General features: G+C 47.3%; 1 protein-coding gene across 5 annotated transcripts in view; it reads left to right on the plus strand.

Annotated features, from left to right (window-relative positions):
• The window catches only part of Calx (sodium/calcium exchanger 3), a 327,704-nt gene that overhangs the window by 146,956 nt on the left and 153,893 nt on the right, over nt 1-26,855 (plus strand). The gene's annotated exons all lie outside the window — the stretch shown is intronic.

Below are 26,855 nucleotides of genomic sequence, written 5' to 3' on the forward strand. Positions count from 1 at the left end.
TCGAAAGACTCGCTTATCAACCCGCGCATTGCGCTTGCTGTCGTACGGCTTCGAACTGCTCAGCCGTAACGGCGAAATATATCGCGTCGTTTCAGCTAGCGATACCAGTGGGCGTCTCTTTGTTCTATACCACCCTTACAACTTGAAAAAAAAAAAAAAAACGCATTGTTGAAACGAAGCAACCGTTTTGCTGACATGACAACACCGTCTCAATGGTCTAACACTATGCTCATCTCCGTTACGTCACAGGAGACGCTCCGCGGGTATTCACACGCACACGCACGCACACACACACACATACGCACACACACGCACACGCGCACACACGCAATGTTGTGCGTTGGCACATGAAACCCATGTGTCGCATCCCCGGTTAGCGTGTATTTCGAACGATTCCGAGCGCACGTTCACTGATCACTAAGAGAAGCTTACGCACCTTTCGCTAATTCGAATAAATCTCGCAGACGTATAGAGGAAGCTTTAGCTCCGGGTCCGCTCCAATTTCTCTACACAAATGCATGTATGAAATGCGGGAACGCTCTCCTGAGACGGCCGCTGGACCGATTCGAATGATATTAATAATTTTCGTTCCCCAATTTTCTAACAAAGAATTGCCGTAGTTCCGAAAGTTGTGGGTGTGTTGGGAAAAGTTTGGTCTTCATTTTCGGCACTTTAGTAATCAGATATTTTTTTCACGTAATGAAGCAAATAAAGCACTGAAAGGATAACTTGCCAATCCAAGCTAACTTAGCTTTGCTTCGCAGAGCTCTATTTAAGATTCTGGCAGCAGAGAGCTGCAGTACTACCAATATCGTACATATATTACAGTATCGTACAATATAGTGCATTGTATTTCTTTGCTTACATTTCCTAAAATGTTGGGCAGTAAATCGGATATCTTTCTTCAAGTTAACCTCCCTGCCTTTCACCATCTCATCTCTCTCTACCGCTCTCTCTAACCACAACAAAAATGGCGGATACCACCTTTATGTGGGAAGCGGCGAACAGCGAAAATATCTTTGGACGTTTCCGGCAGATTTAAAACGAGATTTAAAACGCAACGCTGATGACACGAATACAATACAAGTTTACGAAATATAACATTAATGACGCGAATGCCGTAATATGTTTGTATGCAATGGGTATGTTTGCCATGCACCTAAGATCTTCATGGGCTTGATGAAGGGCCTGTGGTCTTATGCTAAGCCTGTGTGTCGTGGACATTCTACCTTTGTTATTATAATTTGGGGTTGACTTTTAGGTTTATTGCGTTTAATTAATTTTCCTAAATCTCTATGTGAAAAGTAGTAGCCGGCGCCAACTAAAGGCGACATGTCCTACCATATAATAATAATAAAAAAAATGTTTATGCGAACGTTGCACGCACCAAGTGGTCCAAGCACCTACACCATATGTCACGTACCCGGTGACAGCAAGGTGTATGCAATGGGACAGCCGCAGAACTGCCCCCGCAGTGAAGGAGTCAACCGAAACGTCGCCTTAACAAGGTTCTCCGCTTAGGGATAAGACGTTGGCTGTGGCTTCAAGCTCTCACCGCCGACGATGTCGCACGTGTATCTAAAATTTTCCCGCATTTGAAGGCAATGCCCTTGGGGACACGCCAACCAACCGCCAGCTTTATACCCTCTTCTTGCCGTGTATCCAATTTACGCGGCGTGTTCGCAACAGACACCGAGGAGATGGGGGACTTTTCAATGCATACGCTTATTACGTTTCACGGTTCGGTTCCCTTCCAGCAACTCTTCCTCGAAAGAAAGTGGGCGGTCGGGTGAGACGGGGCGCAATGCGGGGGTGGTTCGAGGCTATATAGATGGTGGAGGAGGAGCTGTCGTCGAATCGATATGGTCGTTGAGTCATTGTGCCTTTCTTGCCGGCCGCGCGGCCTACGCCGCTCTTTGCCTCGCGCATCTCTCAGCCCTCTTGCGCTGAGCTCTTCGTGTGGTCGCGCCGCGGAACACGGGAATCCAATTTGCCCAGCGTACCCCTGCGCGAGCTCTCTCTTCAGACCGTGTGCTCTTTTTTTTTTTTTCTTTTCAAGGTGGTGGCAGGCGCCGTGGAGCGACCAATAGCAGACATCTTTGAGGAACCTCCGACTCGTCTGTATTGCGTATGAAGCCGAGACGAGCCGAAATTGGGCCTAGCCGAGTCGTGCTGGCTTCTTATTTCGGCCTGGATGCGTCGTGCGCCGCGTTGCGATAGCTAAAGAACTCTCGATTTGATTTAAAGCTCGTAATTGATTGATTCATAGCGTGTAAGCCTTATGTGACGCTCAGACGAGACCTCATTGTTGTTTTCTCCTTGCACGAGGCTTCAAAGGCAGCCCGTATGGGTTGCTAAACAAAAGAGAAAATTTGTCGTGGATGAAAATCATTCTTGTCGGGGCCTGGGATCAAGACCTTTCCGGGGTTTTCGCTCCATCATCTGAGCTAACCGGGTGGTATATAGATCGCAGAACCAGGTGAAATTCAGCGACAACTTGAAGCGCGGATAAAGTGAATGTGACAAACCAGTTTTGCGGAAATCTGCAAAGTGGAGAAGTTTTCACGAAAGTCGTAAATTGTGATCCAGCTGAGAGAGGCACAAAACTGCATAACGCGAACTCGCGCGGGCTTTTTGCTCTTATATCCCAGTGATTAGAGTATCGCCGGTACTTCAGCTCAGAGTATCACCAGGGGTCCTTGTAATCACCATGGCACTGTGTAGCCTTCCAATCGATAACGGAAACCGATGTTCTGGCGCTTTCGCCACGATTTGAAGTCCTCGTAGTAAATAACGGCATGCTATACGGTGACGCATCCAGGTCCTCTTTATCTGCACCCTATAGACCAGAATCTGTCATTATCGCACACCCGTTTAGAGCAAGCACACTTAATCTCGATCCCAGTCACCAGTTGTTGGAGAAGCCCGCGTGGTGCTGCCAATTTGGTGACGGGGCAGCTGACGACGGAGCCGTGGCCAGTGAACGTTGGTGGCAAGCGTGCGATGCGAACAGACTGAGCGTTCTGGTTGTTGCTGTTTTTCTTTTCGCTCATTCCGCCAGTTCCAGCTGTCCCCGACAAATGATGGCTGCCTTCGAGAAGTGCTGTGGCTTCTGGCCTACACGGGTTCTGGTCTACCCTTGCTTTCTCTCTCTGGGCTACACGGGAGTAGACGTTAAACAATTTTGTTGGTGCGTACGTTGAAGTCGCGCAGGTCACGTAACCTGCCTCCTGATTGGCTCCTTCGTTTTGAAGCGTTGAAAACAAGGAATAGTGATCGCCTTACGTTCACTTTTTTCCTTTACACCCGGGATTGGAAACCGCTGTGCTATTGGTAAATAAATGCGTGCAGGCTTTCTTCGTGAATAAACAGCAGATGTGCCTTGCGTATAGATGACTGGCTGTGAGCAGCATCACGTAATCGTCAGGCTTGTCTGTTCGTGTAGCGGCTTCTCTGAGACATCTCTCTCTCTCTCTCTCTCTCTCTCTCTCTGTCTTCCACAACTTTTGTGCCTTGGTGTAGCTTCAGCAAATGGCGAGCATACGCTATATTGACGCAGGAGCAGATCACTTTTTTCATGAAGTTAGATGTTTTTTGGCCAATTGGTTACATCGTTCAAAACTGGAGACAGTGCGACACACAAGCAGGGACTGAGTGAAGAGAGCGCGCTCGCGTGCGTGTCTCTTTCGATTCCTCCATTCCTGCGTGTATTGCGCTGTTTTTACTTCGGACCGTGCACGGGGTCTTCATGTGCTGGAGCCAGGGGAAAGTTGCCGGAAGGTGTGAGGGCCGCGCCTTAGCCCAAAGTCTCCGGGAAACGGCATCGACCACGCCAAGTTGGAGAGCACGTGGAGCTAGCGCGAGATTAGAGCCTGTCTCTGCCGTCGGAGACTGACTCCATCTCCGAGGATCGCTCGAAATGCGCTGGCCTCGCGTCTTCGAGTGCACTTATGTTTTCTTGTCTCGTGTTTTAGCTGTAATTTGCCCTTCGGCGCCCGAAAGCTTTCTAAGCGCATTTGTGAAGACCTGTCTCTCGCTTAAAGTTGATGGCAGATAGGAAATGTGGTCTATACGTTTCTGGTTGAGCAGAAAGTTTTGCGTCCGCCCGCAGGTAACATCCGCGGATACTCCGCACGCGCGTAAGGTTCGAACACCGTCCAATCAGTTCAAGCGTGATGCGCTCAACCTGGCTATGGCTGTCACTCCTTTGTAGTTTTTTTTATTTATTTAGGTATTTTAAGCGTAGCAGCTTTTTTCTCCTCTTCTCCCCCCTCCCCCGAACACTCTCGTTCCTCTTTTCGAGGGGACATCTTGGCCAACTGGGTACGAGCCCGAATAGGCAACTTGGACCACTGGGTATGTGTAACCGGCCCAGTCGCCCAAGTTGCCTAACTATGTGTAAGTGCGTGTTCTGGCCGATTGACCCATTCTTGACAAATCCGCCAGAATGGGTGTGCACCACAGGGACACGAAGGCTGCACCTCCATGCCTCGTATGTATTTTTCTTAGAAGTCTGTCGCATTTGGTTGGGCCCCATACGCCGCTCGTCAATATCCTTTCTTCGGCAAACATCGTGCATCGATAGTGCCCTCGTGGCGGAGAGATCTGATAGAGTCACAGCGGACGAGATTGTGCTCGTGTCATCGCCTATACTGGTTCCACCTCGCCAACTCAAGCACGCGCCCCGTCATTTAGATGCGAACGATGTGTGGGATCCTTTCGTTTTTCATCAAGTGCGTGTAAGATGGCATAAGTAATGAGGTAGCAGTCGGTAATTTTCGTGTTTGCTTTTACCTTCTGTCTTGTTCTGCTATGTTACAAAGGCGTTTATGTGGAAGATTGAGGCGAATTAAGACTACCTCTTCTAGTCCATTTATGTATGTTAGAGCAAGACGTACAAAAATAAATTGCAATGCTAAATGAATAAATGAATAAATGAATAACAAAATGACAATGGAAGTAATGAAGATAACATCGCAGCGGATGTTTCACTAGACGTTCATGCCACTACGCAATTAATATATATAGACTTAGTATTTCCTATGCACTGGTGCTTTTCTTCTTTTCATTTACCTTGTCGGTGTTGCACAATGTAACATTTACCAGTGTATAACTAGGTCGTAATCTTTAAAAAATAATACAGATTAGCTTGCCCTAAATCTGAATCATTTTGAGCAGGCTACTCAGAATACATCGATTCTCACGAAATAATCGAAGTTAAGCCGTGTAGCTTGGTCACTTGCTTTGAGCGCAGACCACCTGGGAACGACTTCTATACTAATGGCTTCTCTATTACCACAAAACAATTCAAGCATCCGCCTTGAACCGCCTCCTAAGTGCCTAAAGTGTCGGCCTCTTAAGTTTCTTCGCTAAGCTCTTAAGCTCCCCTTTAATGCCGCTACTTGTCTCAGCTTCGTACGCTACCCATACCGTGTCGCATCTCGCCGTTCGAGTGAAGTATTTCGGGCGTAGCCATGGGGCACCCTCTGGCATTTCTGTGGCTGACATTTCTTGCATGTACTTGTCGCGACTGCGCTCTCTACTCCGTCGCATAGTTCGATCTGCGCTATTTCGAAAGCCATGGAGTTACCCAGGGCAACACATTCAACCGACATAGCGGGTGTAATAAGAAGGCCCTTTGCCACTACGACACGCGTGGTGACATTATCTGGTACAGCATGCTTCACGCCGACGCAATTCGAAGGCGCATTGCGTTTAGGCGATCTCGTACGGCTTGCGGGGGCGGCGCTCAGACTCCTCTGTCGTGATATTGCATCGTGCTATATAATTGTCTTTTTTTTTCCTTTTTTTGACCCCCGCGTTAGGCCTCTATGTGTGCATCAAACTAAATGCCAGTGCTTATGTAGTCTTGCAAATTTCCTGCGCTACACATTCTGACGCGTTATCTGAAAGGTTGAGCAACAGAAAAGTGAAGGAAAAGGTAGGGAGGTTAACCAGGGGTGGGGAGGGGGTATTCTGTAAGGGTCCACCTAGTGGACTGTCCAATTCGACCACTGCTGATTGGATTCAGCTGTACGAGCGGCCCCAGCCAATCAGCAGTGGCCGAAATGGACAGTCCACTAAGTGGACTCCTACAGAATACCTGCCCGGGTTGCACTTAGTCGGCGACCCGCCGAGTTGGCCCGCCGGTTATGGCGTTGCGCTACTGAGCTCAAGGTCGCGGGTTCGACCCATGGGTCGCGGCGGCTGCATTCAAAACGAGCAACAAACTCTGCCCGGCCCCGGTGGGGCACACGCCAAACCCATATGCATCTCCAGTGGCAGTCCGCAGCAGTCTCCTCCTCGAGCTGAATCTATTTTTTGCTTATAAGGCATCGACCATCGCGCGATCGTAATGACGTCACGCCATTGCCTCTTCGATTAACCTGCAGCCGGTAGTTGGCACACGCCCACAGATGAGTCGGGTAGCCACGAAGTGACGTCAGCGATCCCGACAGAATGGGTGACTTCTTTTGGAGAATTTTTAAAAAATAATTTCCAGTCACTCGTTTGGGTTTACTTCTTATCGTGGCACCATTGGCACCGTTTCCCTTCTTAAAACACTCTTAGGCGAGCTATATTTGACGCTTTTGAAGCATGGGTTCGCATGCTGCTCTGTTTCTTGACGTGTCCAGAGAGTTTGACACGGTCAGCCACAACTTGCTTCTTCGAAAGTTGTGTCTTCTCGGCTTCAAAAGTGCTTCCCGAGAATCTTTTAAAAGGTTACTTTCACGGCCGCTCACAAGTGAAATCCTCAGACGAAGAGTTGCCTTTGAAGTCAGGTTTAAAAGCGGGATCTCCGCGAGGCTCTAGTTTTGTACGTTGTACTATTCAGCTAACTTATGAACGGTTTCTTTTTTGGTCATGTTTATCGGACTGCCTTGTTCTTCATTATACCAGACGTTACTGGTATTTTAACTAAACACATCTCTTACTCTCAAGCTGCAGCTTTTACGCAAGATCATATAAAAGTAGCAGTGGATTAGACTGCGAGCAATTACTTGCCTGTGAACAAGCATAAAAAAGAAAAAAATAATGTGTCTTACAAATCAATTAAAGACAACTCCTGTGGATGCACCCCTGTATCCCAATACTAGCGACTGTCACTCCTGTCTATAATACATCTCTGTGCAATATGTAAACTGTATAAATTGTCTCGAGATTTTCTTTGATAGTGCGCTTGGCTAGACCAATCACCTATAGCATACGTTTGTGACAAAGAGTATTTGCTTGGCTGCTTGTTAATATTAAAGCATTTGTTCCTCTACCTGTAAGAAATACAATCGCACAAGCCCTTGCATACACTGTTTTAAGATATGATATTATGGCATGTTTGCGTTATATTCCGCCGGAGCCGCGTCGACCATATCCTGTAACGTAGGTACGTCGAAGAGTGTTGCATACAATACTGCTACATCTAGCAGTGTGAACTTGCTTTGGTCCTCAGGTATTCCTACGTTTAGTGCTTTCCTTTCGAAAAAATAAATGTCGTAACACGCAATTTTTGCGACAGCGAATTCGAACGTCATCATGTAGCTCCACAGTCGTTGCGCAAGGCACCCCGCTTCATTACATCCCGTCGTACGACGAGATTTGGCAAGGCTAGAAAGATATGCGTGTCTACGAAGAGTGTTTATTGAGTTTCTGGAAGACGTTTTCAACGTAACGTGACCGCGCATTCGAACAAAAAAGGAACTTGAGAAATATTCGTTTATCCCGGTATATTGCTTATTTGCCGTTTTTCTAGTTCAAATTGTTTGTGCAGGGCGAAGTTCCTTAAAACGACGTGACATTGATTGCTAACAGTATTTTGTAGTTTTGCCAGTTTTTCTATTCCTAGCATGTCCTTAAAGGCCTGAATTGGTATGCATCGCCCATGAAGTTGGCAAAAATAATAATAATAATAATAATAATAATAATAATAATAATAATAATTATTATTATTATTATTATTATTATTATTATTATTATTATTATTATTATTATTATTATTATTATTATTATTATTATTATTATAGCATAAGTCATGATGCCTTGAGGTAGTGATCTGGAGGCGTGGGTTAGGGAAAGGGCGATCAACGCAGGTTGATGGCAGGAATCAAAGGAAAAAGCGAAAAGCGCTTGACGTACGTCTCTCAAATTTTTTACAGCAGGCAACATCGTACATTTTACAGTTACAATCACCGATAACTTGACCTAATTAGGAACAATCACAGGAGAAACCTTAAGAGGTACTTCGTTCGGCTTGGTAGATATCATAGGCACCTGCAAAGAAAAAAAAAAAGCGTATGCGATCCCAGGAAGATTTCAGCGAAAAGTGAAATAAAATTGAGAAGAAACAATGCTTTAACATGCCACCCAAGCTCGCCGAGTACCTAAGTTGTGCATTTTAGCACGCTTGCGTGTATGCAAAGTCTGAGGTCGAAGCCCGTCATTCGGTAGCTGTTTTTTTTTTTATTATTCCTTTCACTTCATTCTCCCCAATTTGCGTCTCTATTCGCCTTCAGCCGAGTCGTCTTTGGCAAGAGCGCACGAAGCGACAAACCAACTATAACCAACGAAACAAATTTCATTTTAACGCAAGAACGCGACTAACAACAACAAATAGTGCAAATGGCATCAGCGAAGGGCCCTTGCATCTTAAGCGTGTCTCGCGTACGTTACGTTTACGACAACCCTCGAACGACATGTTTGCCATCGGCGCAAGCGTCACCCGTATCGCAGATTTTTTTTTTTTTCGCGTTTCGCCCATTGTTGTTATACGAGAAAGCGCCAGTAAAGCATGTACCATATACACAACGCGGATAATCGCATCAACGCGTTTACAGCGAAACGACCAGCACAAGTAACCGAGGAAAGCGCAAGATGCAAGCAGAGTGCATAGGTTCCGCCTCACATGCTATTTGCTTGACACGTTCCGAACGTCGTCTTTCAGCGCTTTCGGAGTCCCTCGCGGAGACAGCGCGATGATTGACTTGTTTTTCTCGCAGGAGCGCGATCGGGACGGGTATGAGAACATGCTCTAAGCGTGCGACTCTCGTCGCGAGTTGATGTACGATGTTTCAGATCTTCCCTTTTTTTTTCTCGCTGGCAGATCGGCGCGCGAAAGAAAGAAAAAGGAAAGGAACGCTACGAGTGACGTCGAGAACCGAAGCTTTCAGCTTTGAAAGTTCGAAAGCATTCGTAAACTTTCACTGGAGCTTACATATATTCACTTCGATGTGTCCCTCGAGGATTACAAATGTAGCGTAGCTGTCACCGCACACGGACGTCTAGATTTCTTAAAGTGCCGTCTCTCAAAAGCGCCGTCAGCGAAAACACTCCGGGCGCTTTGACGTCCGTTCGAAAACACTTCGGATCTTATCCCGTCCGTTCCGTCGATGCTCGGGTTTCAGCCGTCTGCCCAAGCAACGCTGTAATGTTATTGGTACTCATTGCGTTGAGTGTGTTGTTTGTTCAGTCCGCAGTGATTAACAGTCGTAGAACAGTAAAACTTGTTGCTGGCCGGGTTTGTTTGAATGCCAGGAGATGCGTATTAACGTAATGAGCAAACAGGCTTATAGGAAGGCAGCAGTGCGAAGAAACAGAATGAGAGTTAAAATTTAACTGCTACGCGTCGCGGTAGCCCAGTGGCTACATATGGTCTGGCGCTCTTGAGCTTGAGGTCGTGGGTTGGATCCCGGCCTCGGCGTTCGCTTTTCGATGGAGAGAAAACTTGAAAAAGGCTCGTCTGCGTGGATGTATAGATGAGCGTTGAGAAACTGGAGGTGGAGAAAACTATTTCGCAGTCCCCCACTACGGCGCCTCTCATAACATATATATATATATATATATATATATATATATATATATATATATATATATATATATATATAGCCAAGTCAAAATAATATACTGAGATGTGCATACCACATGCGAATACATGTTGCATACATTGCTGTGATTTCTTGGACTCGACCTCGGTGAGCGCATGCGCATGGGGTATATTCTGTCGGCTCCGCTCTCCGAATTAACGGAAAAAGTTTTAGCGCTCATTCCGTTCTTTCCTACTCCCTCCCCATACAAAAAATGAGATTCTGGGCTTTTACATGCCATAACCACGATATAATTATGAGGGAGGCCGTAGTGGGGTACTCCGGAATAATGTTAACCACCTGTGGTTCCTTAACGTGCACCCAATGCACGGTATACGGGCGCTTTTTGCCATTTCGCCAGCATAGAAACGTGGCCGTCGCAGCCGGGATTTGATCCTGCGCGCCCAGAGCCACCATGCCACTACGGCGGGTCTACTCCGTCCTTCTGAAGTCATCTTTTTTTGTCGTTGGGCTAATATACATGTGTTAGTGCCCCGTACAAGAGATGTGTCCGCAGCCATTGTCTTAACGAGGGGCACTTGTCAACGTAAGATAACTGTTGTCATTGGCAGTGCTCTGATGGACCGCTCTTTCTTTCTTTCTTTCTTTCTTTCTTTCTCACCCCTGTGTTGGGGAACAAGAATAAGCGAATGCTGAGGTAAGTCTGAGTGCCCGCCCCCACCCCTCTAAAAGAAGGGGGGAGGGGAGCGTTCAGCTGTTAAAGCGAGCGAACCGAAGGAGGTTCGGCTTCGCGTGTTCCACTTCCGGTTCCGCCCGCGCCGCGAATATGACGCAATTTGCTAAAATTTTGTAATGTTTCGCTTCCCCATCGACCACACGCACAAAACTACGCGCGCAAGTACGCGCGCACACTTGGCTTCGCATATTTCTGTCGTTGCTTTCTAATCGAACCGCTCCGAAACGGAGACCGGACCGAACCGAGCAAATCTGCGAAAGTGCACAGTGGGCGCGTACGCACGCGAGCCCCTCGCCCGCGCGCTCGCAATGCAGAGCGGCGCGACGTAGTGCCTCCCACTTGTAGCCAAGTGAGCGAAAGCACACACACACACACACAAACGCACGCGCACGCACACGCGCACGCGCACGCGCACGCACACGCGCACGCACACGCGCACGCGCACGCGCACGCGCACGCGCACGCGCACGCACACGCGCACGCGCACGCGCACGCACACGCGCACGCGCACACGCACACGCCCGCGCACACACTGACTGTAATTGATGCGAGGCACGGGCGCGTCATAATCGCCGTGGCCAGAGTTTCGTGCAGGTGTGCGTAGAGCGCACGAACTGCTATCAGGAGCGGACAAAGTAAGGCCGTACTGTTTGGGAACATGGTATCGTTGGCGACGGACAATGTATAAGGACAGGGGGGGGGGGGGGGGGGGGGCAGGGGAGAGCGGGGCTTGACAAATGAATCGGGTATCGGTAATCAATCAATTCCATTGTACCGGTGTCTCCTGCGCTATAGCCGTTCGCTATCGCTCGACGAAACATCCATTAGCAAAACAGGTGCTCTCTCTCTCTCTTCTACGTCATTGGCGGCAGTGCGATCACCTTCGTAACTCGGAGGAGGCTTGTTGCAGTACCGCCATGTATGCCTGTGTGCTCGCTTACGCACGTTTTGCGGTGGAAAGGAATTCAACGCATTTGCGCCGTTTAACGATGTTCGATGGTGCATCAGTAGTCGTTCGAGATATCGCTTTTATTAATTCACTTTCGTCTACCGCTATTCGCTTAGCAAGGTCGTTTGAGGTTTCCCGTATATTTTTATCGTTCATATAGTACTCTCTCGTTTTTTTTTTTTTTTGCTCCATCGATGTTCAATGGTCGGCCAAATCGATAATCGTTTTCGCATGAGCTCGCGCCCAGCGCAGATAACACTACCGCGAAAATGGACACGAGGAAGCTTTCGGCAGAACCGAAGCTTGAACAACGTCTTTAAGGGAGCGATGGAGCACGTAATCGATGATTCTATTTTCCTGACACTATCTGTAGCAAGCATCGTTCTTTCGTGTGGTTTATTCTTTTCTATTCTGTAAAAATGTGTGCACTGCAAGGTTACTTGAGACTCCGGCGTCATTTAGTTTATCTTGTCTTGTCTCAAGGGCGGCGGAGCAATAATCGCTTCAGAATGTCCCTAACCATTGCGACAGCATGCTGGCGAAAAAAAGGTGAAAAAAAAAATGGTTCAGTCGCATAGTTAGAAACCCTGTCTCATCCCCCTCCCTTCGAAGAAAAGAAATAAATAAAAGTCGATGCTAACGCACTTGTTAGCCACACCGTGAGTCAATGTTCGTCGCGATAGTTAATGGTTTTCTCTCTCGTTTCACCGGCAGCAGTTTGTAATTACTCTGACAAGAGGTTATCCCAGAAAGACGCTTAGCTACCTTGTGCCCTCCCCCTCCCTTCGAAAAAAAAAAAATAAGTGCTGCAGTCAATAGTGTAGCAGGTGAAGGCGACGTTGTCCGAATCGCTATTTACGAAGTGCTCTTTTTTGTTTTGTTTTTTCACAACCTCACGCACATTACTAATCACGGTCGCTGCTCACAACTGTCTTGCCGAATAGCCGCGCGAGAGCGCGTGAAGGGCGCGCCGGTTTCCGTTAGGCGACAGTGAAACGCGACAGTGGAACGACCGAATAAGTGTCAACCTTACTACTGTGTTTGAAAGTTGTATTGAAGAGCACGAGGCACGCAGCCACCAGAGGTCCGGCACTATAGTCGCCTTTCCTTTAAAAAAAAAAAAAAAAAAAAAAAGAGTCGCCGAACGCGTTCACCGGTTATGAGCTGTCATGCAAAAGGATAGACAGTTGGGCGAGTTGGTATGGTAACATGGTCTTGGCTTGTAGCGCGAAGTGAACACGGACACAGAAAGGAGCAGACAGGACGAGCGCTCGTCCTGTCTGCTCCTTTCTGTGTCCATGTTTACTTCGCGCTACAAGCCAAGACTATGAGCTGTCATGCGTGTTGTTGTTCTTGTTGTTGTCGTTGTTGTTGTGGTTGATGATTATGTCGTTATCGATGTTATCCTTGACGTTGTTGTCGTTGTTGCTTTACAACTGTAACTTAGCGCCACACCTATCTCTGCATAGGCCTCTCCCTCGCCACGCTTCCCTCGACAAACATTAAGCATCGCCTTCGTCCCCGCGACGTTTCATTGCGTCGACGTCTCTCAGTGTGCGTTCGACTAAACCACTCTGCGTTTCACCATAGCGTGTCAACGGTTACAGTGCATAGACGTAAACATTGAGCGACAATAACATTGCGATCTGCACGGCGCACAAACAGAAGCTATGCAACACGTTCCGTGGGATCACTCTAACGACAATTGCACGTGTCGCATTCAGTTGCTTAGCAATAAAATTAACCGCTTCCATTCCAGTACCTTCCATTCGCACAGACTGCCACGTGAGAGCTGTATTTGCGTAACTTTTTCTTTGTCTTTCTCGGCTATAAGGCTATAATAAAGAAGAAACAGAAAGCAGCATGGCCTTAGTGCGTACACAGTGACGTCATGCGTCTCTCGTGTGTTATTGCACGGTATCCCTCTCTGTTTTGCTGCTATAGACACGGTACTCGTACCCGCTGTTCACGCTCGTGCCACAGCATCGCGCCCTTCTCTTGAATCGGCCTCGCCGAGTGCCTCGACACGGCGTGGCCGCCGAAAAGGGCGTGCCCCCCCCCCCCCCCCCCGAGCGTGCTTGGCGCACGCCAGCAGGCGATCGATACGCTTTTCGCCGATATCTCGATTATCGTTCCCTATATACTGGCGAAAAGAGCAGCAGTCCCGTCTACTCCCTGCCCCCCCCGTTTATCCACTCCTCGCTTCTGCCTTTTCCGTCCTGTGCCACCGCCTCAACCTTCAACCCCTCCCCCTCCAACCCCTCACCCCTTCCTCTTTCTTTCTCTAACTCTCCTTGAAAAAACGTTTTGTTAGCGAGATGCCCATTATTGGCAATCATCGGGGCATCCTATAGCGCTTCCGCGCCTGGGTGGAGCTACTCGAGGCAACGTAAACAAGCCCAAGTCCCCGCCCACTTCTTTCCCGGCCTTGTACGATAACTCGCGCCGTGCAGTTACCAAATTTCTTATTGATGCTGCTCCGTTATGCGTTCACGCTTGCGGGCAACTTGAAACTGGCCAGACGGCCGCTCCCGGTTTCCTGGCTTTGCTTATTATCGGCATTCGAAACACTGGAAACCTGCCGGGGACACTTCCACTGTGCGGAGCGTATATGCTTTGGCTGGGAAGATCGTAAGATACTATATCAATGTTTTTTTTTTTTTTTCGCTGTTTCGTCAGTGTTCGAAGCGGCGCTTCGCCTCTTGCGCGGAGCAGCACTTCGCCGAACAGCGATCGACAGTGGTCGAACTTGAATATATGTCTCTGGAGACAACGTTTCGCGACAAGGGCGGTTTGCGACTGGGACCTGTGTTCGGTGTTTCGCCTGCCCAGACAAAAAAAAAAGTCCATTCGTGGGAGCTTATAAATAAGACGAATGGAAGCTTACACCGCTGAAGTTGATCAGGAAAGTTCTTTGGAATACCTAACTGTTGGACTAGCTAGTCTTGCATAAGCGTTGAGAGGAATTAGCACTAAAAATTAATCGGCCCTTCCACTCTGTGAAGACGGACGAGCAACGAAGCTGTGGTGTGTTTTACCTCAGTCGACGCATCTGTGTATATATAGGCATTATTATTTTTTTTTTATTAAAGTAGCGACGTGTGCAAGTACCGCCGCATGGGAAACGGGAATTCCACAATATTTACAACTTCACTGTGATGTACGTAGTTACAAAAAGCAGATGAAACTCGGCGTAACGTTAGAGTCGTTTTAGCAGGTAATGGCGATATAATTTGCTTCGGAATAGTTACAGTAAAACAAGGGTTACAGCCGTTTTCTGCAACTTTACTCCGTCCGTAGACGGCCATGTATTGACAGCGGACGGGGATTCTGTAACGTTTACAACTTCACTGTGAACTAATTAAGATAAGTAAATGAAACTCGGCGTAATGATAGATTCGTCTTAGCAGCCAATTTCAGTGCAATTTTATTCAAGATACATACATTAGCTTGAGAGCTACAGGACATTCGCGAGAAACTGGCGAAGAAAATTTTTTCGTGTCGACGAGACGCGTAGTCCGACGGACATCGACCACCGCCGGAGGGTAGTTATATGTAGCTTCGCCAAAAACGAAAGGATCAACCAAGTGTCGACGCTAAAACATACAAGGTCGATGCACATGGTGGATCAAATGAAACGATAGTTAAATGTTGGCTGAATGTCTCCATTCTGTCCCTTCTTGACATTCATTATTCACTGATTTCGTTTCTTATTCGTGTCCTATTTCACACGCAACTGCGCCGACCATCTCTTCTTTAGCGTCACCATCTTGATGGACCCCTTCGTGTTATGGCAAAGAGGCCTGTTGGGCCGATCCCGAAGCTTGTGCAATCTTTGCAGTGTACTTAACTTCCGACTGTCTTGACGTTAACTGCGCCCATGCCGTTAGCTCTACCTACTTTGTAACGAATCATGGCTTTTTGGCTCATTGAGACCTACGTTTCGCTGCATTTTGTGACTCGCTACGACGCTCTGAAGGCGCGAAAGGGCCGTTTCGTTTCTGGAAGTGGTTACAAGATGCCGACATCCCAGGTAAGCAAAACCCGTGGGACGTCATCAATTCAAGAAGACACTCGCACCGGAAGAGCTGGGACAAGTCAAGCGCATTCGTATGTCCTCCCTCTCCTTGCTTGTCCGCCTTTTTAATGCTGATTCCCCTCTACAGTTTTAAAAAACTGGGATGCTCCAGTAGGCTCGTATATGACCCCATTGTTCTACTTATAATTTGCAACATGAACAGCGCATTCCCTGCTGTCTCCGTTTGCTTATCCTCGTCTTGTCGTGGTGGCTAAGTTAGCTTTGGAATTCATTGTAGCATTCGTTATTCAAACCCACTGACGTCAAATAATAAACTGCCCTTAATTTATTGAAATTCAAGTTGGGCGTCTTTTATGGAACATGCGTAAACCTTGATTTACTGTTCTTAGGCATAATTTTACGTCAGGAGCGGTTTACGGCTAGTTTTGACACCTGTACTACCGATATAGCTGAATATAGTTTCTTGTTGACTCTATTATCAGAATGTAATCTGATTACGTCGTGGTTCGACATGGTGACCCACAAACCAGCCGATTCAGAAAAAATAGGTGGCCATTTCTGGCCCGTCTATCTCTTTCACTGGAACTGAATAGTTGTGTAGAACTTCGCTACCCTTCATTTCACATTGGTATCGAAGCTTTCGCGTTATCTCGGCGATCTTCTTGGAATCGATTCTGGATATCAGGAGATGAAGGCATTTGGCAACTTACAGTCGGCTCACCACGACACTGGCTTTAATTAGTGTAGCTTCAGGGGGCATATGCCAGCATTACGTTCTTCTTCGTTCCTGGTAGCTCGCGCCCTGAAATGATTAAAAGACACGTTCACGTACCGCGGTCGCCCAATGGAAAAGCCGCTGTGCCTTTTCATCGAGCGGTGTGCCTAATAAGTGGTATAGTTAACCTCGTCATCTTTCACGTGTTTGTTTTGAGCGGTGCTTAACCAGTTAACGCTAACACTCAAAGAATAACCAGGCGACCATTGACAAAGATAGGACCACCGATGAACATTACACTGGTTGGTCCAGCGTTTATCACCTAGCTCCGCGCGCTGTTTTCGGGCGTTAAATGAGTGCTAGCGAAAGGCAAACTATGCTCGCAATGGATTCCTCAATGTGCGCGCACCAGCAAACTTGTATTCGCCTTCGAAAAGAAGTGCGCTTCAGGTAAGGCCTGCGTACCGGTTCGGGGGTGCTGCTTTGATTTCACAATACGTTGAAGTGACAAGAAAGGAAGAGAAGAAAGGACCGTGCCATGTTTTCAACCTTTGTAGTTCGACGCTCTCGAGGGCCCTGGAACTGCCAATTTCCTTCCTCGGCGCTTTCCGGCAGCTTGTCGCCCACACCGAAGCCAACGACAGCGTAGGTCTCTCCGCAGTAGACTCAAAGTGTGTCTGTATATATATATATATATCATAACACTGTTAGCGCCGCAAATTGAATAACTTAAGACTTCTTTGCTTGGCTTCCGACACACGTCCGACCAGTCGCTAGGGGGCGCCCTTTCTATACTGTTCGCTCCTTCCTATAAACCCCCTTGTGGCGTGTGCGACGTAGACTGCCAAACAATCGAGAAAACGCAGGTGCATTGCGTACGGCGGTCACGGCTAACCGGTTGCCGTGGAAACCAGCAAAGGAAAGAAGAAGAAAAACGAATAGAAGCGTGTCTGCGGGAGGCACGATAACAGCGTCACGGGAAAGAGAAGAGCAATGGTTTCCTGCAGTAGCAAGTAAAGAATAAGTAAATGTAGGTGAAGAAAATGTTCAAAACACACTAACACAGCCGCGGGGGAAAAAGGGGTACGAATGGTTTCGGCACTTGCCTCAGGGCTTGCAACTCAGTCTCCCGTCGTCGTAGACGTTGCGCGGTTCATTCGTCATGCACTGCGCGTATACACCCTGAGCACTCCTTCTGGCCTAAGAACATCTGCGTTCCGCGGAGACGTACAACGGGCTCGAAACATCGCCGGAATCATCTTAGGGACCCTGGACGGAGGGTTCCTCCCACACTGCTGTCGCCATTCAAATATTATTAATAAAGATGTCTTACTCTCTCTCGGGCTTGGGAGATAATGCTCGTGGCCCCCGGGTGCTCCTTGGCTGGCACCGCTGTGCTTACGTTAGGCGGACGGCATGTAACATGCAGAAGGCATGTTACGCAGTTCTGCTTGCGATGCAACTAATTGTCGCACAGTGAAGAAGACGCAGTGCCCGCTAGAAGCGAAAGTAGGGAGGGGACATTAAAGATGGACGATATTCATTCGTCTGTTACCTCCCAACCACAGCAGCGAATCCCGGGCGAGGACGTTTTCGAGACTTATGAGGACTCCTGTGTAGCAAGGCTGGTGAAGAAGCATGTACGCGTGCCTCCGCATTCGCTCCCTTATATATATATATATATATATATATATATATATATATATATATATATATATATATATATATTATACTGGTAAATGAAAGGTGGGTAGAAAGCAGCGCACCCACGAGCATTCACCTTTCTTATAGCAGGTAACGAGGTGTAGTATTGCTGTATAAATTTCTGCCTGTGGACACTGTAGTGTAGGGATAGGCGCTCAACTCTGAACACATTCTTACACGTCCTGTAGCCGTTATTCTCCGCAAACACTAACCATCATCTATCGTGTGTTTTTTTTTCTTTCTTGAGCACTCTGCACTACCTACATTCCTGTAAGAAACGCTACTTTACGACGAAGAGTGCACGACGTTTGGAACACGAAAATACTGGGAGCGCAGTATTGATGAAAGGAGATGACTGTATGAAGAAGAAAGGACATAGTTGTAGGGGGACAAGATAAGCCCCAAATTGTGAAATTTATATTATAGTGCGTTTCTGCTGTCTACGTTATTTATGACACATTCGGATGATCTTTTGAGAGCGCTCTGGAATTGCTATATACAAAGGTTACGAAAAAGACAATTTTAAAGCTGTACTGTCCGTGCATGTATAACCGTGTCTAATTACACAGTTATAGTTTGACCTAATTTTCATCAGAGGAGGCCGCTTGTGCTAGCTGTAGCTCTTAGTTACTATTTTAGGTTACCTTTCTAGCGCTGTCAGAGCACTCTAGAACGACCACAATAATATGCTATTAGTAATGAGCTATTCCTATCGCCCTTGCGCCGAGGAACTTCTTGATTCGGGCTTCACTGCAATTCATTTTACGAAACAGCGACTCTGCAAAGTATGCTAGCATCATTTCCGGCTCACTAGTGTATCTGCTTGAATATATCGCTTCGAATATGTGGCAGTATAGCCTGCCGGGAATGCGCGCATCCATTAACGTCGGTAGGAGGGTACTGACGCCTCTCCTTAATCTCGGGAAGAATTGTATAATCAATGGAAAATGCCTCCCTCAACGTGGCCAATATTTCCGCATCAGGAGAACGTACAGGGTCACGTATCTTAACGTAACGCCTAAAGTAACGCCTAAAGTAACGCCTAAAGTAACGCCTAAAGTAACGCCTAACGTAAGGCCTAACGTAGTGCCTAAACCATGTCCCGAGGCATACTCGCCTCTAATGTTTTCGCCCTGCACACAAGGCAATGATATTGTGTCTCGGGATCATGAGCTGCTTGGAGTTTTGCCTTTGTTACCGAAGTGCGTGCACTGAATTTCGTAGTTACCTTTCACTGCAACCGATTCCTAGTTGCGCTAGAAATACGGCCAATGTATGTACACCCAACTTGGTCGTAGCTGTACTACACAAGAGAAGAAAAGAAAAAGAATTCGGCTTTACAAGACGAAAAATTGGCTTTTTTTTCTAGTGTTACTCGGGTCCTTAGGTCTCTTTTCCTGTCCGCGTCTATGTATATATATACGTAGTTCTGTTACTTGATTGTTATTGAGGTTGGTGTTCTATCATTTTTTCACTCTTATCTATTGCTGTATCTACGCCTACTTCATTACATTACCCTAAACGTTCAGACTGTACGTTTCTTTGTAGTTTATATTTCTTAGGCTTGCTTTCCTCATGTATACTTTGTTTGTTGGCCTATTTCTTTTCTTACTTGGTTTCAAAATAATAACACGTGTGTGCTTACCTATGGCGAATTTATTTCTTCTACAATACTTCCTTGCCTTGCTGTCCTTCAGACTGTTTATTTCTTTACTTTATCTTGACCATAGTGCCTTGGTCATTGATCTATTTGATCCAAGCGGTATGTATATAAGAGCACAATCAGTTAATGTGTATGCTAGTCATTGAACGGTGTGTTCTGTCGATTTTTACGTTTTGCCTTTGACGTGCATACTACGTTTTAGTGTTTCTGCCAATCTCGCGTATTGTCTTCAAATACGGATGTAGGCCCCATCCAACCTACGACAACGACTCCACGCTGTGTCCCCATATCTTGCACTTATACAAACGTCCAGGTACTCACTTATTCCACGTATATATCGCGTATTTATCTATTTTGCTTTATACACTTATCCTGCGTATCCCTACCGGCCTCCACGCAGAGTACGCATGTTGCCAATGAAAACCCGCTGGGCCAACCTCACAGTGTTCATTAGAGCCATTGAAGACACGCCTGTAAGAAGCCGCCCGAGCAGTCATATTTACGGACTCCAGGCGCACGTGCGAGATTCTGCAAGGACGGCGAATCCCCAACAAACTATGCACGAGTGCTACCGAACAGCTCCCGATACCAAGAGACATCGTCTGGAATTACCTCAGTGTGAGGGAGCCTCACTAAACGAAAGACCTAACCAGCTCGCCCGCGCTGTGCTACGCCGGGTGCCTAATTAACATCCTTGGCCTAAACAAGGTAATCGTACAACCGATCCTATTCCTCTTCTTTACTTACAAACGGGACACAAGGATCTTTAACCAAATCAGTTCCAAATTAACGCGAAGGCAGCGAGTTCATTTGATCAGTGCATAGTTAACCCGAAGACGCAGGGTTGCTTATTTGGACTAGCGCAAACAAGCATATTACCAACACCGGCTCGACTCCATATCACACGATGCCTTGTCGGTGACTCCCCGGCAGAATGCGCATAGGCTGTGGCCGCGGAATACCCGGTCACGGCACGCACATTCAGGGACTGCGGCCCCGTCACCGGGGCTCCTCCCAGGGAAAATTCCACCTCAGCCCACCCTCGAAAGACCCCCTAGTGACTGACTGAAGCAACTGCAACTTTGTCGACTCGAGTTTGAAGAAGCTTGGTCAGCGAGGCTCGGAACGTCGGGCCTGAAAAATCGGACCAAAGGTTATGCGGATCCAACGCTCATCTTTCGGAAGACGCGCGTACGTGAATCGAAGCTTTCGTTAAGCGAGTGCTTAAATTCCGTAAAACTGTGCATCTGCCGAAACGCGTTTTTTTCTTTACAGCTCGGCAAATGCACGCCTAGCTGCCCGGCAGGTCAGCGGGACGCGGTCCTCAACCTTCAACGTACGACCCACGTGATCCACGCAACAAGCAGATTACGCTTCCTCAGAGATCGGCGCGCCCACTGTTCATCGCGCCATCTTTCGGGAACCGCCCGCTTTACTATCCGAAGGACCGGCCAACTTTATACGGCGAGAAGCCAACCTAACAGTCGCGCCAAAGCCCAGCAATGAAGGCGCGAAAAAGCATCGCTTCAATAAAGGAACGATGCACCAAAATTCCTACACTTCTTGCAGCGTGTGTGCTTAGGTACATTTTGTATGTTTCGTTGCGTAATTTCGCAAGGAGAGCAGACCCAAGCACTGGGCACATCTGCAGGTGGTAGTACAGACGTGCCTATCTGCATAAGTCGATGTGTCACGTGTGTGCAGTCCTGCCTGTAAACTAGTCGCCGAGACACCAGCGCAGCACCCGAGCAATGGCCACGGTCAGCAAAGTACGGTGTATGGTTCGCAAGGATAGCTTAGCTTCTAAGTAAAGCTTTCCCTTCCCGCCGTCCTCGACAGCGTTAATTTCGACACACCTCGCCATCTCGTTTATCCACGACCTCTGCAGATGACCACCTTCGGAGATAACGCACTTTCTAAGGTGGCCTCCGAGTTCGCGCCACCCGATTTCGGAGCCCATGCTTCTAAGCCGAACTTCTTTCGCGGTTGCGCGCGCCTGTCCACGGTGCGCAGAACACACGGCTGCTTCCACCGTTAACTAATCATCTAATGTGATCCCGGCGTGGTTGCTGTGCCATATAACGTCAGTGCGTGAATGTGACTCTCGCAACGAAAGGCGTCCGCGATTTCTCAACGCCTCGCGATAAACATTGCTAGACTCAAAACCGGTCAAGAAACAAACAGTACAGCTGGCAGCGAAGAAAAGCAAAAAAAAAAAAAAAAGAACGAGGAAGAAGTGCAGAAACACCCAGCGGCATTATTTAGCTGCCCTCCCGGACACCCCTCGCTCGTGTTAATCAATTAGCAACGAGCTTTTTCATTTACGTCTTAGCGCTTTCACTCAATTCTGCACACGCACTTCCGTAGTTTTTTTCTTCGCATCCGTTTTTGTTTAGATGTCTAGCGTCCCTGTTGTGCAACATATTTTATTCACGGGCTGTTTCCTCCTTTTCAGTCATGTTTTATTCAGTTACCCTATAGCGTTAGGGTGGGCGCTTCGTATTTTTTGCTTGGTAGTTAGTGTTACTGTATTGTTCTTGTTATTTTTTTCGTTTGTTTGTTCCCCTTTAGTTCCGCTTGGTTTGCGAGTGAGCGCAACTTCATTACCGACCAGAAGGGTTGCAGCTTTCCGACCGCAGTGATTCGCGTTTCCGACTCGCTCCGACCGCGTTTAATAGCTTACCGTAAAGAGATGACAAGAGCTAATAAACCGAGGAGTCGTGCTTGTACACAATTGAAACTGCTACCCTTTATGAGTTAATGGAACGACGACCAGGCCCGCTTGGTTCACTGGCCTGTCTTCCGAAGCGATGCTAATTGTTTGACATACGGTTGCGCTCAGGCTGGCTGCTTCTCGCTCACGGATGCGAAGACGCGCTACGCAGTTCTACTGGGACATAGGCGAAAAAGAAGAAAAACGAAAGCGAGATCGCGCATGGAAGATGTTGCTCGCCGTTTTATGTTTGTGACGGCGTTTTTCTTCGCGTGCGTCTTGTTGAAACTGTGCAACGCGTCTTCGCATTCGTTAGTTTCTCGCGAAGCCGCTGACAGTGCGATCTGCCCGCTTGTTCGAGCACGTGTTATCCGGGGCCAGGATTCGCAAAGCTTTTCGTTCGTCAGAGATGTTTGTCGCTGTCTGGCCATCGTCGGTATACGAATGTGCGAGCCGAAAGAGCCATTGTCTGGCGTTTGTTATTACGAAAGTGTTTTGCGTAAGAACTTCTTTGTGAACAGTTCTCTCAATGCTATTTTCTCTCTCTCTCTCTCTCTCTCTCGCTCTCTGTAATCCATCTTTAATGAAATTTGGAGAGGTTTTCCTAGCTACACGCCTTGCTCACTCCTCTGGGTGGAAACGACGAGAAATGGAAGGGGATGCGCTCAGCGGACGTAACCGACACACACGATGCTCCGAAGCACGCACCACACAGAATTGAAGTACAGAGGCCTCAGACACTCGTTTTTAGGAGACACTCGAGTGCTTGAGAGAGGTTTGCCGAGGCGAAAGAAGGAAGCGCACATAAGGGACAGAAATGTGCGCGAGGAACCAAACAGAAAGGAAAACAGCGAGGAAGAGGCACGAGATGGCTGTCGCGGCCGGGCGGACGCCGAAAGATAAACAATAAATCGACGTCTGCTGCTTGCGAGTGTAGTGTCTAGAGGAGCAGCGATTGCTTGGCCTCTACATCCCATTTTCTTTGTTGATGTAGGGTAGCAGACGCGGCTCTCGGCGAGGCCTAACGGCTGACAAAGAAACGTGGCCGCACCAAGCAGCGCCGACACAAGAGGGACGCAGGCGCGGATAGAGGGGAGGACACGCCTACGGGGAGGATGACAGCTCTGTGAAAGAAGTGAGGGCAGTCGGATGACGTAGTAGCAATGGGCGAGGAGGATCGGACGAACCATACCGGAGGTTCAATTTTTTTCTTTTTAAGGCGTAACGTTTTTCGACGCACGGGACTGCTATAAGGCGTTCTTTGTTTCAAGAAGCCACGCAGTCGTGTGGTCTCTCTAGCCGGCGAGTGCTACACTCCCTTTCGGACATGAAGTTTAATGCTGTTGAGGCTAGAGATAGTTTTGCATTCATTCATTTTATTTGTTTTTAACAGCAATTACACATTGTGAAAGGAGCCAACGAGAAATTCCGTTACTGAATGGTTTCAAGGAATCCTTGGTCTTGTTTATTGCACCGGCAGCAACAGAGTAATGATGTCATCAATGAACAGAAAAAGATCAAAACAGGTAGTTACTATTTTTGAACATGCTATACAGTGAAGCAATACAAGACAGACCAAAAATATATGGTGCAAATTCGGGAAGAACAAAATCTTATAGGCGAGAAATGTTAGCTTGTTGGATTTGGTTTATGTAATAACTGTTTAAAATGTTATAATGGTGTAATAAGCATATCTCCCGTTTCACTTGCTTCAGTTGGTAAATAACACGGCTGCATGTGGGAAACTGGCCTTTATAATATCGATGTCACATTCCCTTGTGCCAAATAGCGCTTTGAGACGATTGAAATGTGCGTAAAGTCGCATCGCATAAACACATATAAATATCGCTTGGTATTGAAGTTGTTACCTGTGCGATGCATAAACAAACATTGCACAAGATTACCTGTTTATAGTAAAAGGATAGAGACACTTTTCCAGGTGCCATTCAGTTTCATAGCATTTAGTGAACAACTTCAAGAAGGCTTCGCCTGAAATAGATCGCCTCGCTCAGCAACTGCGGTGGACCTAATTTGTTTTTGCCGATCTTTGTGGCGCCAACGTTATGATTTAGTTTTAATTTCTTCGTGAGGTTTTGTTATAGGATGTTGGGTTGCGTATATATATATTATTTGTGTTGCTCGCTTTTGATCGGCGCATCCAGGACATTCGCGTGTTTTCACGAAATAAAATTAGTCGCGAGCTTCTTACGTTTCAAGCCACAAACATTGACGGCTATGCTCCCGCTAACCCAACGCCGTACAATGGCAATCTTTTTTTTTCTACAATGGTCACCTCTTGTTGTTGCTGTTGTTGTCGTCGTCGTCGTCGTCGTCGTTGTTGTTGTTTCAAACATGGCTCGTACACACGAAGAAGATTGGCCACACTGGATTGATTACAATGTGCACCCAGCTTGCTTACTTGCTCCCTATACGATGGTGCGCACCCACTACAGGGTATTGGTCAAGAAGCCGGCGGTAAACTGGAGGAGGGGATGAAAAAACCTGATCTGATGTATGCATCAGGGTAAAGTTAAAGTTCTACAAAAAATTAAATCAGACTAACCAATTACTGACCAACCTTCGTTACCTTCTTCTTTCTCAGCTACGTCATTGTTCTTTTCTTCGTCATCTGAGAAGAAACTCGAAAATGTTCAATGTGGCCCTCCGCGAGGCAATGCATCGGTCCAATTCTGTCGAACGAATTCGGCTGGCTTACAAATCAATGCACGTAGTATGAAAGCGTAGCACACTGATCTATCGCTATAATTTCAGCTAACCGCCAACAACTTTTGTTTTTGTGTGTGTCTGATACGCACAAGGCTGATTTCGGTGCGCACCTCTACAACTCTCATCGTCATCGCTATCCAAGCAACACCATGGTCTGCACCATGGTTTCCAGTGCACTGCGTACCACTACCGACGCGGTTTCGCCTTCGCGCCGAAGTCTAGTGGGTCTCCCCGCGAAGAGCAGCGTCGCGTGGTCTCTGCGGCCGAGATACCTACCCCTAAACGCCAGCGTCGCTTCAGCTCTGCCCGGTAGGCTTACGGATGTGTCAGCGCTTGAATCACTGGCCGATGTTATCGCGTGACAGTTTGTTGTGTCGCGGCTGCAGCGCTCTCGTACTTTCGCAATGATGCGCCGCAACACAGGCTGCTGACGACGTGGATTGAGCGCTCTTTCACATCGACGGTGTTGTACGTAGCGGAAGAACTGAAAGTACATAGGCCGAGTTGATGCTGGTTGATGCCGGGGCTTGCGCGAGAGACACACTGTCAAGAAGGCAGGCACGGATGGACAGCACGCTTGTTTTTTTATCCTTGGGACAATACAAATGGCTTTCAATCTCGAAAGCTTTATTGCGGTTCCGTATGATGCCCCTTTTAACCCTCCATCGCCCAAAGTATCGTTATGTCCTACGTTGTTTTCATATCTCAGAATTCTCGCTTAAGCACGGTAAACATGACGCAAGGCCTTATTATAGTAGCCTTGCTAATACTCCGGGGCGAGTTCTCAGTTGTGGATAGTTTGACGAATCGGTTACTAATTAGTAATTGCTACAACTACTGTGTTATAGCTCGAAAATTACTGAACTGTTTTCATTTTTCTTTGAAGCTATCTTCCGCTTATCCAGAGATATAGGTCCATAAGTCGTTTTAACATTTATTGATGGGGAAACTCTGTTCGGGCATTACAGCGTTAACCAAACTGTGTACTTTACACGCTCGAAAAGTCAAGTCACAAAGGTGGTTGACACCCGTCGCCGCAGCCCACTGGCTATGGGGTTGCGCAGCTAAGTTCGAGGTCCCGGGTTCGATCCTAACCGCGATGACCGCATTTCGCTGGTCACGGAATGAAAATAAAAAGCGCTCGTGTGTACCGCGCATTGGGTGCACGTTAAAGAACCCCCAGGTGACCAAAAATTAGTCCGGATTCCCCAACACGGCGTTCCTCATAATCAAATTGGGCTGTGGCACGGTAAAACCATAAAATTTAATTAATAGTGAAAGTTGGTTGAAGAGCGTTCTATCTTCCTGGTTTTGTAATATACAAGGTGTCCCAACTATGTCATGCGCCAAGATTTAAATATTATGCGAATGCCACGTCGCTGCATAAAACCAAAGTAATTTCGTTTTGCCGTTGCTTGGAGGTACTCAGATTGTTTTTGTGCATTCCGTCTAATTACATAATTAGTCTTATTCAATAATTGCGAGATTACCTCGAGACTGACAGCTCGCGCCACTTTGCTTGTGTACTCGCGGGCTTCTTTCACGCTCGGAAAAACACTTTTATTTAGCAGGTATTGAGCAACAGAAAGCTGTATCGCGAATTTTCCATGTGGCCCTACAATTTTCTCATTGACACTTTTAACCTAAATATATTTGACAAGTTGATGACTTAATTAAAACAACTTATGTAGTTAGGCCTAATGCAACACAAAAAAGAATCTGTATATCTCCAAGCGGCGCCAAACAACAATGGCTTGGTTCTGTCCAGCTGCGTGGCATTTGCATATCTTTAAA

Source organism: Dermacentor andersoni, chromosome 7 (genome assembly GCF_023375885.2).
Source record: "Dermacentor andersoni chromosome 7, qqDerAnde1_hic_scaffold, whole genome shotgun sequence".
Classification (NCBI taxonomy): domain Eukaryota; kingdom Metazoa; phylum Arthropoda; class Arachnida; order Ixodida; family Ixodidae; genus Dermacentor; species Dermacentor andersoni.